Here is a 19,654-nt window from a genome sequence, read left to right on the forward strand (position 1 = left end):
TTGCACCCCAGGCGTGGGAAGGTGCTGTTGTGCTCAGGCTGCTTGACACGGTTGTAGCAAGTTCCTGACTGGCTCACCTGAAGCTGTTAACAAATCCTATAAACTGATTATGGCTGTAAGTCACTCTGCTAAACGACCTTTCTCCTTAGTGACAGTTTTCTCTATTGCGTCCCTTGACCTTTCTGGTACCTGGTAGCAGGGCGGCTCCCCACAGGCTGGGGCTTGCGTCAGTGCCACGAATGGCAGCTCTGCTGGAGCCTGGCAGCTGGTTCCCAGAAGGCAGAGCTCAAGCTTGGCAACATGATGTTGATTGGAAGTGGCTTGTTTTCTGCTTCCCGACATGCAAACAGCTCGCAGGATCCGAGCTGTGCTGTGCTCAGCCTTTCCTGGTGAGAGGTTCAGGGCTTGGCAGCCGCCTGCTCCCCACCCATCCCTTAGGGCTATGGTGCGTATCTGATGCCCCATCTGCAGCAGCTTCCCTGCCCACTGAAACCTGCAGGAAGGTGAAATGCAAGAAGCAAGTGGAGCTTGCTTAGTTTTAGATGAGCTTAGTTTTTCTCAAGCACAAGGTGCTGGTTTCTGTGGAGCACACAGCAGGAGAGAGCATGCCCTGCACCGCAGGGGGCTGAGCTCTAGTGCTGGCAGGGCAGCAAGGTGAGGAAGCCACTGTGTATGTGTGGTTAATGGCTACGAGCAGTCCTGCTCCTCTAAATAGCTTGCCAGCTGCTGGTGCTTGTTAATGATGATGAGCTGTGGTCCTTGGGGGAATGTGAGGTGCTTGAGAACTGTGTTGGAAGAGGGGTTTTGTGGGATAGGAAGGAATCTACGCCCCAGGGAGCACTTTCCAGGAAATAAATGTTTGCACCCAAATCCCCTGTCTAAGAAAGCAGGGCAGCCTGCCCTACAGATCATGGCTGCCTTCAATCTTGCTGCAGTAATCGGGAAACAAGGCTGAAGTCCGCATCTCAGCCTCTGCTCAGAGTCGAAGGCTGAACCGATGCCACGTCAGCTGTCTTGCAGCTGACAGTTGGCGTCTTCAGGGTGTTGTCCTGATCTGGAGACCTGTATGTCTGCTCTGGAGCCAGCTCTGAAGTGTTGGGCTAACCCGTGTGCTCCTCCTTCCCCTCCTGCTGGGAGCAGCCAGGTTTGGTGAAGCAGGCGTGGTGCAGCCCCACTGCAGGAGCTCACTGCAGCCACAGATCGCATAGAACATGGGCAGAGCTGGGGGCTGTGTGCTCGCTGCCAGCTGCACAACCAGATGTGTGGTGCTTCACACACAGCTTCAGAATGAAGTCTTTAAGAGACCATTTTCTCTCTGCTACCTAATGCAGCTCAGTCCTGCTGCCCACTCAAAGCAGCCTCCTCCTTTCCTGGGTCTCTGCAACACAGGGCAAGAAAATAGCGCATCTTTCCTTTCAGGTGGAACTGAGCAGAGTAAGCTGCACATTGCCTCAGCTTGCATCAGAAGGAGCAGGGTATTCTTAGCATTCCCTCCGGTGCTACCTGGTAGCTGGAAGTGCTGCTGGGAGAAAGGCGAGAGCAGTGCTGTAGCTGAAAGGTGTGAGCTGCCATGGCTGCACTGTCCCTGGGCGGGGCCGTGGTGCTTGGTTCTGTGCAGGAAGAAGCCCAGCGCATGGAGGCAGTGCCTGCTGCAACTCTGTATGTCTGACTCCTGTGTCCCGTTGAGCTAGCGCTTGCAGGGGATGACCGGCACCAAGCTGAACCACTCACTACTGCTGTTGGCAGGATTTCATCAAGTGAATGCCCGTGCCATCTCCTCTGCCCCAGGGGAATGAGTGGCCCCAGGCAGGTGCTGGCTTTCAGTTGGGCCTCTCACAAGAGGAACTGGGAGCCTGCAGCCCCTTCCCATGTATTGCCAGGCTCCCTCCTGTTCCTGGGTTGGTGGGGGGGAGGGGAGGGTTGGCCCCTGAGGCTGGGAAAACAGAGCAGGGCTGGGAGGGTGAGCAGTGGAGGTGCTGGCTTCTTCCAGTGTAGCCTCTCCCATGTGGGAGCATGATGGGGCAGGCAGAGCGTGGCCCAAAGCCAGCTAGGAGCAGTGCACTGCAAGCACTGGGAGAAGCCATAGGCCCATCCCTGCAGCATGAACAAAGGGCTGAGCTCTGTTGGCCAGCTGTGAGCACGGGCTTCTCTTCAGCCTAGCACTTGTCTTAACGTGGGACGAGAACCAAATTCTTCCCTGTACTGCTTCTTTGCGAGAGCAGAAATGCACAGGAGGTTCCCAGACTGGGTTTCTCTTCCCCAGCTATAAAAACTTACAGGGGATTTCTTGAAGTACTCAGAATGGGAATGAGTTTCTCTGTCCTGTTCCAAACTGACACTCCTGCTCTATGCCATGCCCCCCCAGCAGCCAGCTCCCTTCATCCCACTTAGCCCAGATTTCTAAGTAGGTCACTTGTTAATTGAGGGCAGGTACAGAGCTGCTGTGTTCCTCCTGGGCCTGATGGCCCTGCTGGGAGCTGCAGGGCCAGGGGTGAGAGTGGGGCCTGCTGCAGCCCCACTGCTGGTCCTGGCTCCAGGTCTGTGCTATGTGAAGCTGGGGCTGGCTGGCCTGGCTCTCACCAGCTGTGCAAGGCTGACCAGCTCACTGCAAGAAACAGGCACAGTCCCTTCCCTCACCCGACACCCCTCTATTTGCATGGGGTTGCGGTGCAGAGGGGAAAACGTGCTCTGTGTATTCCTGTGCAAATTCTGTCTGCTCGCTCCCTCCCTCCTTCCCTGCCAGGCCCTGCAGGAAGCACCTCATGGCGGCCTTGTGTATGCAGTGCTGTGCCAGCTGTGGGTGTGGGCCAGGGGACAACTGTGGCTGTCACCTTCCGTGGGGCACACTGTCACTGCAGCACCCCCAGAGGTGCCCCAGCAGTAAGGGGATGCCTGAGCAGCCTGGCTGTGTCCCGGCAGCTGCCTGCCCTGCTTGTGTTTAGTTTCTCCCTCGTCACCATGCAAACAAGGGCGGGGGGGGGGGGCTGGGCTGGAGCTCTGCCTGGGGTGCACGTGCCAGGCCCCACACTCAGCCTTCCTTGCCAGCTCCAGTGATGCCTGAGCTGATTCCAAAGTCCAGAGTGGGAATGGGGGGGGAGAGACAGGAGTAGTGGGAGCAGTGCTTTGCCACGCAGGTGTGCTTAGATCACTGATGGTTCGCAACAGCTGTGAGGCCCTCAAGGCTTGTGCTGCAGCCGGGCAGGAGCCATGATGTGTTGTGCTGGGGCAGGGCTGCATGGGGAGGATCAAAGCTGGCCCCAGCCCCCCCCTCCCCCCTCGGGCCTGGCAGCGCAGGGAGGGTGGTGGGAACTTGCAGCCTGCTGGTGGCTGCCTCTTCCCTGGTGGGGTGTGTGCTGCTTTCCCAGGCTGGGAGCTCGGCAGGGCCTGCTGAACAGGTTGGGAGCTGCTGGGCCTGTTGGCTGGGGCGGGGACAGCTGGGAGCTGCTGACGAGGGGCTTTCGGGCATTGTGTCGGATTGAACGTGCCCAGCCGTGCCTCCCACGGCAGGGCAGGGCTGGGCACAGCCTTCCTGTGCCAGCAGTTCTGCTGCCCGGGTGCCCATGGGCACCAGCAAGTTCCATTCTCCCCATCCCAATGGGGCTGGATCAGGATGGCCATGCTGTGCCCACTGGGCTCCTGGCCGCAGTGAGGTGATCCTGGCCCCGTCTTGCTGAGCCAGCAGCTCCCTGTTCCAGCCACGCGGCAGCAGGCAGGCCAGGAGGTGCGGCGGTGCTGCGTGGGCGCTGACTCAGCGGGGCCGGGCGGGTGGCGGCGAGCCTGGGCTGGGAGCGGGGCGGGGTGGGCCCTGCAGCATCCCCCAGTATGGTTCACCCCTGTGTTCCTCCTGTGCGCTGGGAGGCTCCCAGGGTGCAGATGGGCTCAGCCGCCTGCCTGCTCCCGTAGGCACACGTGTGCGTGTGCGTCTGCACGCACCCCTCCTCCCCCGAGCCATATTGATCTCTGCAAATCTGCTGTGCAAAAAGCCTTTATCCTGCGAGACCTTCCCGGCAAAGGGCAAGATGAGCCGATGCTCAAAGCCCCGCAGGGCACAACGCGGTGCTGCCAAGAAGCACAAGGGCACCCGGGGCTGGCTCTGGGGCAGCTTCACTGGATCCCCCTGCTTCCCCTCAGTGCCTGGCAGTGAATGAAAGCACAGCGAATGCTGCCTGGGCCCTGCCATGCCCCCCCTGGGCCCTGTGCCCAGAGGCCAGCGCTGGGCAGGGATTAGCTTTAAGCTGATTGCTGCTGTCTGTTGGGGAAACGCTGGGATGCTTTGCGGTGTGGAGGGAACATGGCCACCCTGGGGGGCTGGGGGCACAGCTGGACTGCCAACTTGTCAGCCTCAGCCTCTCCAAGGGATGGCAGTGGGGCTGTGCCTCACTGTGGGCAGTGACCCCCAGTAGTATTATGAGGAGTGGAACTCTGGTTCAGCACACGTGGCTCTGGAGAGATGGGAGGGGGAAAAGTGAGAGCATTTTCCCCACAGCATGGGATGATTTAGCACTACAGAGCGCTGCAAAGACAGGGACTTTGTAGGAATCTTGGAGGGGGCACAGGGATAAGAAAGCTGCCCAAAAATGGGAGTGTGGCGGCTTGGCCTTGCCTCCCAGAGCTGCTGAGAGGTCCCTGGGGGCACTGCTGCTCTCTGCAGGCGAGTTCATCCTGCTAGGAGCAGGGAGAAGCCACAGTGCCTGCCTGCTGCCACTGCACCCAGCCCAGCCCTTGCATCCCTGCTGCAGGTGTGACTCAGTGCCAGCACTGCCCAGAGGGAAAACTGAGGCACAGAGCAACGCCGGTGACTAACGTCAGGCTGTGTTTGGAGGAGGGCAGGTGTGATTGCCCACGTGATCATCAACACAGAGCACTGTCCTGCCTACCCACAGAGGCCTTGGGACTCTCTCGGTGTCCCTGAGAGGACTGTGCTGGCATGGGGCAGCAGGTTCCCGCTTGGGAGCTTTGTGTATCTGAGCACCGATGTTGGAGGGAGGAAGATGGGAGTTCTCATTTTGGTGACATCTGTGAACCAGGAATAGTCCCAGGGAAAGCCACCCGCTGTTGGAGTGTGCTGGCTGAGATGTTCAGTGCTGACAGGAGGGGCAGGGCGCAGTCCTGCATCTGCTCTGCAAGTCCTGCTGCTCCGCAAAGGAAAGGACAAACCCTCCCAAAATGTGCCATCCCAAAATGTCTCCTCCCTGTCCCACTCTACAGTGGGATGCTGGGGTGAGGCAGGGGTCTGTGCCTCAGTTTCCCTATCAGGAAAAACGGCTCAGTGCTCCACAGCTGCTGGCAGCTTATGCACAGCATTTGGGGATCACTGAGCGCCAAGGGTCCCTGCATGAGGTTCACCCCCAGCCACCGTGCTGCCCCGGGCCGTGATCCTGGTGGGTGTGTAGCAGTGCAGAGCAGAGACATAGAGGGGATCGCTGTGGCTCCGCAGCTGCTGGGGCAGCAGTCGTCTGGCACGTGGGGGGCAGGTCGGGAATTCTGCCCTTAAGCGGCTCGTTTTGGCCAGGGGTTGCCCATGTGGTCCAAACAGAATCTCTCTTCGATAAAGATTCTGTCTGGGGAAAAAAAAAAAAAAAAAAAAAAAAAAAAAAAAAAAAAAGGAAACAATTAGAAAAAAAAAGAAAAAAAAAGAAAAAACGAAGTTGGCATTTCCTGCACTAAGTGCCGTATTTTTTTAATTTGTGTGTGTAAGAGAGAGAAACCGCATGGCGTTTAACCCCTCCTCCGCCAGCTGCAATCGAAACGAACTGCCTGCTCCAAGGCAGCACTGCCACCTGCTGTCCCTGCTGCTGTCCCTGCTGCTCCCGGCCCCTCTCCCTCCCGCACGAGGCAGCCTGCCCTGGGCGGAGCGGAGCGCGGGGCACCGCGGGGTTTTGCTGCACGGCCGGGCGGTTCCGGCATCAGCCCGCAGCGTCCCGCGCCGCTCCCCGCCCCAGAGAAATGGCTCCGACAGTTCCTTGGAGTTGAGACCTTTATTGGTACGGCTCGCTGACGCGCACGCAGCCCCGCGGAGGGCACCGGCGCTGTTCGCCCGCAGGGGCTGTGACCGAGGTGCCGGCCGTCTCCCACTCGGGGCTCCCATCGGGGCTGCCCGGGGGTTCCCGCTCGCAGCCGCGGCCCCGTACCTCGTCCCTGGCTCCTGCGGGGCTGCGGCTCCGCTCGGGGTCGGGATGTCTCCATGTGCAGAGCCGTGGCCCCAAGAACAGTATTTCCAGGAATCCCCAACGTAGCCTAAGGGATTCCTGGGAAAACTGGACCCTGAGAGCACGGCGACCGCGGCTCCCACCGGCCCCTGCCCTGCACAGCTGCTCCTCTGGCCGCTCTGTGTGGCCCTGCTGTCCCCACGCAGCACCCCTGCCCACCCCTGCACAGAGCTGGGAGCTCTGGGGATCCTGACCGGGCACAGGGGTGTTCCTCTGCCTCAAAGCAAACCTCCACTCCTCTGACCTTCAGTCACAGGGATACGGAGCAGAGGGGTGAGCCTTGCCCCATGGCTGGTGGTCAGCAGCCCCTATGGAATCTTCGGGGGACACACTGCGTGTCTGCAGGCTCCGTTCTCTGTGCTTCTCCATTAGAGCCAGTGTCCAAAACACAGCTGGGAGAGCCCCTGCTCCCACGGTTGAGGACCCAGCCCCAGAGGCAGCAGAGAGGGGTGGAGCAGACCCCCACATCCAGTCATGAGCTGTGCTTCCCATCTCACTGCGCAGTTCCCACGTTCCGTTGGCATCAATGCTCCCAGCAGGCGGCAGTCTGAGAGGTGTCGGGGTCCCAGGGCACAGTTCCTCCCTTCCCGAGCTACAGTGCTTCATCTCAGACTCCCAATTGACCAGAGATGCAGCACTGCACCTTGGGCTGGGAGACATGGAGAAGCCCCCGGCCGCGCTCGATGTGTGCTGTACCACGCATGGCCGTGTGTGGCTGTTTTCTGCTGGGCATCACACTACAGGACAGATGAGGCTGGGGGCTGCTGGGGACAACCTGCAGCATCACACAGATAAACAACTGTGCTTGGAGAAGGACTGCACACTGGCCCCTACCGCATCCCAACAGTGTGTCTGTGGGGCTGTAGGATCTGGAACCTGGCCCAGCACTGGGGAGTCACTGCCTGTGGTCTTAAGCCATACGGATGTGGCTGCTGGGGTGGCTGTAGAGTATGAGTCTGTCACTCAGCAGGGCCAGGACACCCCTGGGGTAATGTGGGATGCAGGTCTCACACAGTGCATTTTCCCTGCACTCTGTTCCTTTGTGTCCCCTGGAGGATGAGGAGCATGTGAGAGCCCTGCGGAGCCCTATCCCTGCCACCATCCCTGTCCTCACCAGAGAGAAGCCTGATGCTGGGCAGTACCTGTGGGAAGGTGTCAGTGCTGGTCCCGGGAGCTCAGCTGCAGGCAGGGCTGGAGTCTGTTGGATGGACACCCCCAGCACCCTCTGTGTGGGCCCAAGGGAGAGGGTCTGGGGGGAGCAGGAGGAGGGGAGGATGGAGGGAGCAGCCAAGCACAGAAACATCTCTTGCAGGCGAGCACTAACATCCTGAGTAACGCTAGAGCACGATAAACACACCATCCATCACAGCCATGTCCCGCTGCCGGCCCCAGAACAGCGGTGCTCCCAGCAGCCTGACGAGAAGCAGATGGTGCAGCTCCAGCATGACGCCCTGCATCCGGCATGGTCCCCCCTGAGCGCACCCAGCTGGGAACCGGGCACCCACAGCCTCTGCTCACACCCCGCTCCCCCAGCCGCCATCCCCCAGCTCCACAGCCCCGATTTATTGGGAAGAAAGAAAGGGAAGAGCCTCACGGTGCCCCAAACTCCATGCGCAGATCACAGTGTGAGTCACCCAGGAGGGATGTCTGGTAGCTGCCTTTGCTGGTGCAGGCTGTCACTGCTCCCAGCTCGGATCGGGCCAGCCCTGAGCACTGGCCAAGTGTGGGAACAGCCACGGGGCTCGGTGCCATGGGGCAGCACTGCTCACAGGGCCCCTCCTGACAGCCTGCTGCCCTGTGTCAGAGCTCAGCCTCCCAGCCCTGTGCACTCCCTATGTGCAGCTCCCTGGGAAGGGGCTGGGCTGCTTTTAGCTGGGAGCAACCCCAGGCTGAGTACTGTCCTGGGAGCCAGCCCTGTTCAGGGGGCTGCTGGGTTTGTGTGTGCTGCTGTCAGCACCCAAAGGGCATCCGGTGTGGGTAGCATGCCAGCTCTGCCCTTCTCTCGCTGTCCGGGGATGTACAGTCTCTGTGCACCTCCAGCATCTCCAGTGATGGCTGTGTCCCTGGGTACTCCCTTGGTCAAGGCTGTAAAAGACAGAGGGCAGCAGTCAGTGTGGAGTTTTGTGGGGCAGTGAGCTCTGGGTCTCTGCAGGTAGCCTCTTGGCACCCCAAGGCATTGCGTGCAGTTTCCTGCTGCAGCACAACTGGGGACTCAGGTCTGATGTGAAGCAGGGGGCGATCAGACCCTGGAGAGTGCTATGAATCCCTTGTAGGGCAAAGCACAGCCCATCTCCTGCCTGACCCAGCACCCCCACCCTCCCCAGCTCTCCTCCTCCCACTGCCTGCCCATTACCACCTGGCCTCATGCTCCCTTCCCCAGAAGCTGGGGCCAGATATTGCCCAGCCGTGACTGGGCCCTGCCAGCAATACAGGGTCCCAAGGCACACCAGCAGCTCTGTGCACCCACAAAGCTTTGCAATGAGCACAGCATTCAGAACCTCCTTTCTCAAATGGGGACCTTCTCCAGCACAGCCAGCTGTCTCCCTTGCAACAGTGCCGGTGAACTCCCTGCCAAAGCGAGGCACAGCAGGCAGCTGACATTTGGGAACAGAGCCTCTGTTCAGATCCAGCCAGTACACCCTGCTCCATGCACTGTCCCCAGCTCCAGAGAGCCACAGGAGGTGCCTTGCCCCAGCCCTGTGTGGTGGGCCTGGGGACAACCCCCTCCGCCCCTGCCACCACCCCGACAGGCCCTGGCCAGTTCGATAGGAAAGACTGGAATGGAGACTCCTCCCTGCCTGCAGTGTGGGGCTGGGGACCTCAGCTGCTGTCCCCAGGGAAGTGTTGGTGGGGGGAAGGAATGCCACAGAAGGCGGAGGAATGCACCAGGCTGTGCATCCCACCGGGCTGGGAAGCAAAACATCTGCTGGGAGCTCGCTCTGCCCGGAGGGGGTCTTGGAGAAGGAGTTGCCCGAACTCTGTTGTGGTCTCCACCTCCTCAAGAGGGGCAAAAAGCTCAACATGGCGAGGCCTGACCCGTCCCCTTGTTTCTGCTAGTTTCCCAGTTTCACATGGAAGCAGGGCTCACCCCTTGCCCCCCACGCTCATATTGCTGCCTGCGAGAACAGCAGAGCGCAGCGCCTGGGGGCAGCGCAGCCACCGAACTGCAGCCAGGCAGGGGGCTCTGCCCCTCCAGCACACGTTGCCGGAGCCAAGTGCTCAACCCTCCCAGGACCACAGTGTATGAGGAGGGGTCAGCCCCCAGGCATTGCTGCAGCCCCCAGCCCTGCTGTGGGAGCGCTCAGACCGGTATCTCTCAGCTTTCCCACAGCCCCCGGACACGCTCGCACGCCGCTCCCTGTTGCAGCGACCACGCACTTATGAATTCCATCAGCCCCAGTTTGCTCATCCCTCGCTCGCGTGGGCGCGGATGTGCTGTGTGGCTGCAGGGAAGGGCGCTGCCAGCCACCACCGTGTGCCCTTTGAAGGGCCAGGCAGGCTGCTCCCTATGCCGCCCCATCCCACCGGCCCCACGGGCGCTGCCCCGCGCTCCTACCCACGCTCACCTCCGCCTCTGCTCCGCGGAGCCGCGTCCCTGGCTGGGCGAGCCGGCAGCGCTGGGCTGCGTCAGAGCCCTCCCCACGGTTACAACACTGCGCCCTTTCCCCTCTCTGCAGCGGCCGCTCCTGCAGGAAATGTCCTTTTTTAATAACAGTTGGGATTTGTTTCCTCCTTGAAATTCCCCGGCCTTTTTCTCCAGCGGCGAGGGCCCCGTCCCAAGTATTGCTTCAGCCTGGGCCTTGTGCTGGTGGAAGCCTCAAACCTCAGCAGGACTCTGTCCCGTGCTAGGGAAGGACAGGAGCTCAGGCGGCATCAACACCACACGCTCCCATCTGTCTCCGGTGCCCCCCAAAGCTGAGCACCCCCCAGCTTTGACCCCTGGTGCCACGTCCAGCGGGATGAACCCCCACTGTGGGGCAGCCGGAGAGATGAGCGCTGCCCATGGGCACCAAGCGAGGTCCGTGCACAGTGCCATCTCTGATAGCAGAGGCCGGAACTGTGGAGGGGTCAGCTCTTGCTCACTCATCTCTGCGGGGACTGAAGCCACTGAGCTATGAGAGCAGTCCCAATCAATGGGTGCTGCCTTCTATGGCTCTGCATGCAAGACCCGCTGGCCCAGGCAGCTCCTTCCATGGAGCTGTGCAGAGCACTGGCCCAACTGGCACCTCCATCCCATCAGCCCTGATGGCCTCCTCCCTCCTTCCCTTGCCTATGTGGTATTAAATCAAAGGTTTATGAGAAAATGATGGGGCCAGGGGAGATCCTAATCTGGTCACAGGCTGATTAACCCCGAGTTCAGGCTGCGGTCCTGATGCTCAGCTATAAATAGCTTTGCCTTTCCTTTCCCATCCTCCTGCCGGGGCTGCAGAATTTCTGCCCTTTTATGGTCAAAAAGGCAGATTTGGAGCCCGTGCAGCCCACATCTCCCATGCTGGGGGCGAGCCAAGGGGGCCCAGGGGGATGCTGCTCTTTCTCTGTGGGTTTTGCTAGGATAAATTATGATGCCAAGAACAAAGGAGCAGGTCTGGGGGGGCTGCTTCTCTGTCTTGGAGCAGGGGATGGGTGCAGAGGGGAAGGATGCGCCTGGTTTGTGCTCCTCCCAGGGCACACAGCCCCCTCTTGGAGCCAAATGGCCTCATCTGGTGTCTGTGCATCCCCAGCAGGGCTTGGGGTGGTGACGCCATGGAGACAGCAGACAGGTGAGCAATGTCTGGGAGTGTCACTTCCAGGGTGTCAACCCCAGTGGCACCTCCCTGCTGGTGACAGCGGGCAGCAGGATAGTCCCTGTGCTCCTGGCATGGCAGCTTCTGCCAATGGGAAAATGCCTTCTTGTCCCCACTGCAGCATGGCTGGCTCTGCTTTGTCCATGCAGGTGGACAGGTGCTGCTGGCTGTGCAGGGGGAGAAAAGCTGCACAGCACCACCGGAGCTCAGCAGGGCTGAATGAGCGATGAGATCTGTGCAGACACATCGCCAAGGAACAGCAGAGCTGCACAGCAGCCTGACCTCCTCTGCAGCTTCCATCCATCGCCTTTCCCACGGCCTCGCTTCTTCCTGCTGCCTCCCAGCCAGCCACCATAACCCCTGTCCTTTTCTCGCTCCCCATGCATGGCAGGACTCAGCCCCATCTCCCCCAGCCTCCCCATCCCAGCAGGACGGTGCACCGGGAATGGGGCACGGTGAGCCTGCCTGACACCCGGGGCAGCAGGAGCGTGGGAGCAGCCCAGGCCGGCCCTGCTGTGCTGTTTACATGGCACATTCCCCATCCAGAGGAAGTGGTGCAGGGGTGAAGTCCCTGCGGGGGAAGGGACCTTCACGTCACCGACCCCCAGCCTTCTGAGGGGAAAGGAGCCCAGAGCAAAGCTCCCCAGTGAGACTTCTCCCACACAGCTCTGGCAGAAGCGAGGCTGCTCCAGCATTCATCGTGTTCCCTGCTGCCTCCAGCTCTGCTCCTCGCCCTCCCTGGCCATGAGGCTCCCGGTCCCGGGGCACTGTGAGACACCACCAGCCAAGCTCCAGGTTTCTGTCCAAAGAGGCATGGCCTGGAGCTCATGGAGCTGTCGGCACTCCTTGCTGCTTATCAGGCCTTTATCATCTTATCTCTGCTCCAGCAAAGGAGCGGGGGAGCGCTGTGCATGTGTGCATGTCTCCAGCTTGGCTCTCCGAATCCCACTGAGCCCAGTTGGTATGAGACACTGCACTCTGAAAGAAAATACTCCAAATTTGCCAGGTTCCTGTGAGGAGACAAGGCACAGAGGATGATCCAGCACAGCACTGAGCTCACGTTGGCTCTCAGAGTGCCATCTTCCTGCTAAGCCCCCAGAGCTGGGCTTCCCCATGCACACCCTATGGGACAAGTGCCACCGTCACAACAGGAGCCCTGCACAGGCCCCAGGTGCTGAGGCTGTGCTGTACAGCATTGGCTGTGGCTGTCACCACAGTAAAGCAGGAGCATGAAAACATTACTGAGCCTGCCTCAAAGGGACAGTTGAGTCCACAGCCACCGATGCAGCAATCTGGGTTCTCCCTCTCATTTTGGGAATCCCTCCTCGGTGTTCCCACTGACACCCCAGTGGGGCTGCAGAGGGCAGAGCCATGCTGACAGCAGCTCACTGCTGTGGGACAGGCAAATGTAGGCAGCTGGCTGCAGCAGAGCAGCAGGGACAGCACCTTCCCAGCAGGTCCAGTGAGCAGAACAGTTCAGTGAGCTCAGCTATGGGTGAAGGGAGAGGGAAAGGAAGGGAAAATGCATGGGGATGGAACCCAGGTGAGGAGTCTCGGCTGAAAGGAAGACTTCTCCCCATGTAGCAGCCAGCAGTGAACTGGTCCTGCAGAGAGCACCACCACGGCCAGGTGTCCAGCACAGAGCACCTGCATGAAGCACAGTAGGTCCCAGCCCCCACACACAGCTCACATCAGAGGGATGCTGCTCACTCACCTCCCTGCACCTCCCAGACCCCACAGTGGGGACCATCTCTGCAGAGTAGGGGCAGGCACACTCATTCCCTACAGAGTCAGGGCACACAGCTCACTGCTGGCACCCACAGCTCCTGCTGCCCCACGGGGAGCCTCAAGAACTGCCAGGATATCCCACTGTCCTGTAGCCACAGGGAAAGGGTCTCAATAGACCGCTTTCATCGTGATGCCTTGTGCAGCTCTCACTCGCACACAGTGGGCACTGAACTGATCAAAGGCTCTGCAGCACTCCAGAAGTGCCCATCCCCATCAAAGCGCAACAATCCCCAACTCCTCCAGCCAGCACTGAGCAGCTCCATCCCTCACCTGTGCCCAGCAGTGGGAAGATGCCTGCTTCAGCATCCTCAGCCATAGTGCTGGAGCCCAGGTTGGGTCCCACTGCACTGCTCTGCCCCATGGTGCCAGCTGTGCACCGCACTGTGGCTTTCCCTGCCCTGTGCTGGCATACAGGTCTGTGTGCTGCTGACTGCAGGGGTGAGTGTGCAGCCGAGATTTGGCTGCTGCTGCTGGGAGAAGTCCCTGTCCCATCCCAGGGTCTGGGCTGGGGTCACTCAGCTGCGAGATAGGAACCATGGGTACCCTCACTACCATATCCCTGGCACAAGGTCAGCTCTCGGCTTCTCCCCTTGGTCTCCATGGCAGTGTCATGCCAGTCTGGCACGTGCTGTGTGGTCTCTGAGCCAAAGTGCTCGGGGAGGTGTGGGGACTCCCCAGAGCAGGCAGCCAGCACAACCCAGTGCTGTGCAGGGGTGCTGGATAGGAGAAAGGGCTCGGAGCGAGGGAGCAGCACTGCCCGGCATCACTGGCTGCAGTGTACTCCTGTTCCCAGCAAAGCCTCCCCCAGCAAAGTCTGTTCTGCTTCCCTCCTCCGTGTGAGTGTGTGTGTGTAGCTGGCCAAGGTCAAAGGATGGTGAAACGGCTCCAGAGCTCAGATTTCCAGCCTCTTGCCTCATCGTTTGCTATCCGACTCCGGCGCGCTCCCACAGACATGAGCAGCTTGTGCTGCTTCTCCCCCGCATCGGTTTCAGCTCTGCAGCTGCACCCCACAGCTCCCCACCGTGACCAGCCTAGGCAGATGCCCACAGCTGGCAGCCCCTCTCCTGCCATGGGCCTTACGGAGCATTACAGCCCCAGTTCCCACTAAGCATCACAGGGGCAACTTGGTGCCCAAAGGCACCCACCCACCCACTCATGCTTCTCAGCCCCCATGGAGATGGGGATGAGCAGAGGCTTTGCTGGGGGTGAGCCTCGGAAAATCCTGATCAGGCACAAGGCCGATCCTCTGTTAGAATAGAAAGGGAGACCAAGAAAATGAAAAAAAAGAAAAAAAAAAAAAAAAAGCCCTTAATCATCTCCAGACTGCCTCTTGACAAGCGTGGAGGGAAATGCCACTCCATCCAGGAGCCACCCAGAGCTGCAGCCTGTCTAGACACAGCCTTCCCCAAATTCCTGCTGATAACTGCTTGGGAAATCTATGGCAGAGGCTAGTGTGTGTGTGTTGGAAATGAGCTTCTCTTCCATCAGCACAGTGCTGTGAGCTGGGGCCTGGGGCTGGGCAGGAACAGCATTGAGTCCCGTATCTGGGGATATGGGCACCGTGATGGGGACAGCACAAAGGCACCGAGTGCTCTAACCCTAACCCTAACTCTAACCCTAACCCTAACCCTAACCCTAACCCTAACCCTAACCCTAACCCAGGCCGGGCGCTGCAGGGGTGGCAGCCACGGGGCTGGGGTCCTCACAGCCCAGCCCTCTCTATGCCTCTGTTTCCCCATTGGGCAGGGAAAGAGCCGTGTGGAGGGAAGGTGATGGGTCAGATTCCTGGAGGAGACGTGTCCAAAAGTGAAACACCGGCACGGCCTGTCGGAGCACCTGATGAGTGCTTCAGTGCTTTCTAGGTAACGTTTTGGTATGAATGGAACCAATAGTAACGCGAACGTTGCATGCACACAGCCTGGGGAGCGATGTGCACCGGGCCGTCCTTCATCAGTACACAAAGTACAAAATGAGCACAGTGACAGGGCCAAGGCAGAGCTGAGCCGCTCCTCACTGCCCGCCATGACCCCACTGCCGCTTCCCAGGGGCTCACGGTGGGACAGGGACAGAGGCGCTGAAGTGCCTCAACCGCTGCCACCGTGCCCACTGCAGCCCCAGGGCCAGGCTGGGGGCCCAGGCACGGCTCCTGCGCCGTGACCTCAGCCCGCTTCCCCCCGGCTGGCGGCCGCCTGTCCAGCAGCAATGCCCAGCGAGCGGCCTCGTTCTTCGCAGAGCCGGTCCTACCCTGGCTTGTTAGTGCCTTGCCATTGTTTCTATCCAGGTGCATGCAGAGCAATCCCTCCCCTCATCCCACAGGACCACACGGTTGCCTCCACACGGTTGCCCCACGTGCCGCTCGCCCCACGCGCACCCCCTGCAGCATCGCCAGGTCACATTTGGGACTCCTCTGCTCAGTACTACACCGCACCAGGGCCCCCCACGCCATTCCCTGCTGCTGCCCTCCGCCCCACGCCATGCCCACCCCCACGCGCCCCACGGGCACCTACCTGCTGCCCTTTTCCACATCACCGCAGGGCGCGGGCATGCAACCACCACCTCTTCCTGTCCCATTATAACCGGCACTGCGGCCCCACGCTGCCTGCTGGGGTTTTTTAAGCAGCTGGCATGGGAGTGCTGGGCGAAAACTCCTTCCATGCGGCTCAGAAGCTGGAAAACCTTTTTCTTTTTACCTTATATGAGCTGGAGAAGGAGGCCAGGCTCCGGCGGGCGCATCTGTCAGGGGCGCCGCAGGGACCCATTGGCTGGGGTGCCGTCACGTGGCCCTGCGCCCTGACCCGCCGCCGCTCAGCTGAGTGTTGGTTTTACCCCCTAAGGAAGGGCCGCTTGACAATTTTCATATTTCTTCTAAATTTGGAGATTTCAGACAATGCTGGGAGGCTTGGCTCAGGATGCCAGAGGCCCATGTGGAAGTCATTAAGTCCGAGAGGGAGAGCAGGAGAGAGGGGGAGAGCAGAGCGCGGGAAGGAGGGGTGCGGGGCGCGGGGGGAGGAGGTGGGAGCAGCCAGCCCTGCGCCTGGGAACGACGGGGACGCCTCGGAGAGAGCTGCCTGGAGATGCTGGATCCCCGCAGCCCCTGCCCATGCTGCTGTGTGGGTCTGGGGGCTGGCAGCGGGGCAGAGCGGGGCTGCAGCGCGCTGATACTGGCGGCTGTCCCACTGGGGGAAGGAAGCGGAGATGCTCCCTGGCCCGGCTTGTGGTTCCCATCACTTTGAGGAGCTCCATCTGGCCTGGGAAAACGGCGTTCCGGCAGCCACGGGGCCGCCTGCACGCACAGGGCCGGCTGTGGCCATGAGAGCCTGAGTTTTGCAGATAGCACCCAGTGCCCACAGCCACTCTGTGGGCTCACCACCAGCCCCAGCCACTTCTGTTCTTGGCAGCAGTGCCCTGTGTGGCCCCAGCCCCAATGATGCTCTGGCTCAGCATCCATTCCCAGGCGGTTCCTGGGAAGGGCCCACATTGCCGGCCTCTGAGGGCCCAGTCTGCAGGCAGGGTCTGCTGAGAGGATGCCCATCCCCATCACCTGTGGGCTGCAGGCAGTCCCAGAGCTCGGGCCAAGGTCTCTGTGCCCTTGTGCCAGGCTTTGCACACTTTGTCAGCATTTGGTGCCTCCTGTCCCCTGCGAGACAGAGCTTGGGAAGGTCCCTGGGAGGCTAAGCTGGAAGAGTAGGGTCAGTGCATGCTGGGGGGCTGGGGAGCATTCAGCCGTGCTGACCCCAGCGATACCCAGCACCTGCCCTTGTGCAGGGCACTCTGTGCTTGTACTGGACTCAGCCCCACACTGTCAGCAGTGGGTACTGGTACCGGTCTGGCTGGGCCGTACTGAGTACCACACACACTGGGAACACAGCATCTTGCTGCTGTCTCCAGTTCAGCCCCTGCTGTCGGTGGGCTGGCTTTGAATAAAGCACGGATAAATGCTGCCATTAAACAACGCCTATAATTAGAAACCAGGTTTCCTAAATGAAGTGAAAAATGTAACGTTAGCCTCTGTTTGTTCTCTGGATGCTGCTCTCTTGTTCCATGACCCAGTGGGGTCATGCCCTGTGGTTTCTAAGAAGCCTTAATAAGGTAATGTTTAGGAGGTTACTATCTTTACAACTCTTGTCTTATTACAACTCCATAAGAAAAACATTTAGGGCAAAGCAGGATTCCACGGCGCGGGTTTGTTTTTGTTACTCCTTCAGTAGGATGCTGCCCAGTGAGTTCTCTCTGCAGCAGGTTCTGTTTCTGTACCCCTGGCAAAGCCACTTTTCCCCACTCCCTGCCCTCAGCTGTGCACGAAGGTCTGCATGCTCTCAGAAGCCCCAGTCCTGCTGCAGATCCCTACAAGAGCAGCCCCCGGGGCTGAGCTGGCTCCGGCCCTCCCGAAAGACAGAGGAACGATGGCAGAATTCCCTCTCCAGCCAGCCCTGCACAGAACAAAGCGCTGAATTTACGGCCTCCTCATCTGCTCGCTGACACTACAGGGGGGTTGCTGGAGCTTTGCCCGGTGCTGCAGTGCTGGTGGCACGGGCAGGACACGGGCAGCGGGTGAGCCCAGGCTGGAGCAGCTCTGGAGGTGACCTTCAGCAGCAGCTGGAGCTCAGCGCATCCCAGCTGGAAGCACGGGACAGCAGCAGGGTAGGACCTCCCTGCTGGGCTCCCAGTGGTGACAGCTCCCGGGGCTGTGGGTCCCTGCACGTGCGTGGCCCCGTCCCCAGCTCTGCGGGGAGGAGATGCAGAGCTGGGGCAGACGTCAGTGTCACTGCTCAACTTTCCATTTACTTCAGCCCTGCGTCGCGCCCTGAGAACTTGGAAGCCTGCCTGCAAGCTAAAGCCACCAAAGCCCTAAAAATAAGGGCATCGCTGCCCTGGAAACGTGGCCTTGGGTGCTCCCCACATCCTTGCAGGGACAGTGGGGACTGCAGTGCTTTGCCATCTCCCTCCCTCAGAGCTGCTTTGTCCATTCCGCAGTGACCTCTGCTGCCTGACACAGAACGCGCAGAGGGCTTTGCTGGGATGAGAGTTTTTCCCTGCCGTGTCCCTGCCGTGGCCTCACTGTCCCCCCAGCCCAGGGCAGCAGAGAGGCAGCGGGGAGCGGAAGGAAGCAGCGTGCTTCTAGGAACCAGAGCACACACAGTCTTTTTCCATCAGGTGCTCTGTCTCCAAGAGCAGAAAGTAAAAGAAAACAAAAGGCAGGAGAGAAGCAGGACAGGAGGAACCTGTGTGTCTGGATCGTGTAACGGGAGACGTGCTGTAAACGCTGATGGATGCTGCTGGGGCTGTGCAGGATGTACACTCCCTCCCGCCCGCCTGGCGCTGCTGGCAGCTGCCTCTGGGCCGGGATGTACTGTCGGGAGATGCAGGGTCCCTCAGGGCCGAGCACACGCAGAGCTGCGTCCCGACACCAAGCCCTGGCTGTTCTCTGCAGCACACAGGAGGGCCGTGGGCACTGCCTGCTTGGGGCTGCCAGCAGGGTGCCGTCCCACTGATGGGTGGCTGCGGAGGGCACTCACCCCGCACGAAGCGGCGATGTCCTGGCTGCCCCTTCCAGATGTGTCTGTGTTTATGCAACCGAAGGAGCAGGCAGAACTCAGATCTTTTTGTTTTTCCCTTTTTTGAGAACGGAGAGTTTTAATTCCCACCAACCAACTTTTTTTTTTTTCCAGCGAGCTTAAAATAAGCCCTTCTGGTCTGGGTGGCTCCGGAGCCGCTCGCACACCAGCACAGCGTTTGTGCAAATATGGATGTGAGCGCCGTGCTGCGGGCGGGTGCTACCTGCAGGGGCACGGGGACGTGGGGGCCCAACACCAGCACCACCAACCCCAGCTCTCCTCCCATGCACGGCAGGCTCCGGCCAGGCCGGCTCATTGCGGCACGCTCATATCTGATGAGTGGAAAATGTTGCTCATGGGAGATAGGAGGATGCTGCAGACGCAGCCCCGCTGGCTCCGGCCGCAGCCGGGCACATGTACAGGTGCTCTGTGTGGCACTGCACAGTGGCAGGCTCCCACCCAGACTGAGGGTGACAGCTCTGCTTTGCAGGGAGCAGCCACACGGCTGGAGATGGCTGAGCTCCGGCTCAGCTGAGGGCAGGACAGTGGATCTCATGATGGATGGTTACAAAATATGCACCCTGGTCTCCTTTGGCTGGCAGATCAGATCCACCCTGTCTGGGCACCGGCTCCCATTCTTCAGGTTCCGACTTCCAACGGTGCCCATAGCAGTGGGGCAGGCAGGAACAAAGCAAGGAGGCAACAGAGACAAGCATGGACAGCAGAATCCAAATCATAGCCCTCTCCCCTATGGTGTCCACATGGAGGGGAAGCCCTGGAGAGTTTCCAGCCCTTCCTTCCATCACAAGGGCATACGGCAGACCCTGAACACCCTGCTCTGGGCTGGGCACATCTCGTAGCCACCCCAGTGCAATGCTGTCCCCCTCCCAGCCGTGCACCCCAGCTCCATCGCAAGGCTGGTGGAGAAAAGCCACCTCCCCCAGCTTATCAAATTTGGCCATGTCTGAAAAGCTCTGGTTTCCTTTTCACCAAAAAAGATCAAAACTGGGTAATTGGCTCCCATTGCGGATGCCTCTGAGCCTCTCTCATGTGTAAACAGCATTGCCGAGTGCTGACACAACGCAGGCGGCCGCGCAGCCCGGCACCCTCTGGGCATGGCCAGGGGCTGCGTTCTGCCCTGCGCTGCCCTGGGGAGCGCACAGCCAGCGTTGGGTCCCAGGCACTGCAATAATTTGGGTGCAGGTGGCTGCAGAGTCACCGGGCCCCCATCAGCTGACAGAGGTGACACTGCTCATTGACTGGGAGACGCCACAGCCCTGAAGCACTGTGCTGGTGAATGCCCTTGGGGGTGTCAGCA

The 19,654-nt window shown here is 60.2% G+C and overlaps 1 long non-coding RNA gene across 1 annotated transcript; it reads right to left on the reverse strand.

The window, feature by feature from the left end:
- Positions 1–5,963: 5,963 nt before the first annotated feature.
- Positions 5,964–15,479, reverse strand: LOC104913254 (uncharacterized). Its single transcript, XR_795244.4, has 3 exons — positions 15,289–15,479; positions 9,776–9,895; positions 5,964–8,294 (listed from the first exon to the last, which is right to left on the reverse strand). It is a non-coding gene; the product is annotated as an uncharacterized LOC104913254 (long non-coding RNA).
- Positions 15,480–19,654: the final 4,175 nt, after the last annotated feature.

This window comes from Meleagris gallopavo, chromosome 15, assembly GCF_905368555.1.
Source record: "Meleagris gallopavo chromosome 15, MGAL_WU_HG_1.1, whole genome shotgun sequence".
NCBI classification, from domain to species: Eukaryota; Metazoa; Chordata; class Aves; order Galliformes; family Phasianidae; genus Meleagris; species Meleagris gallopavo.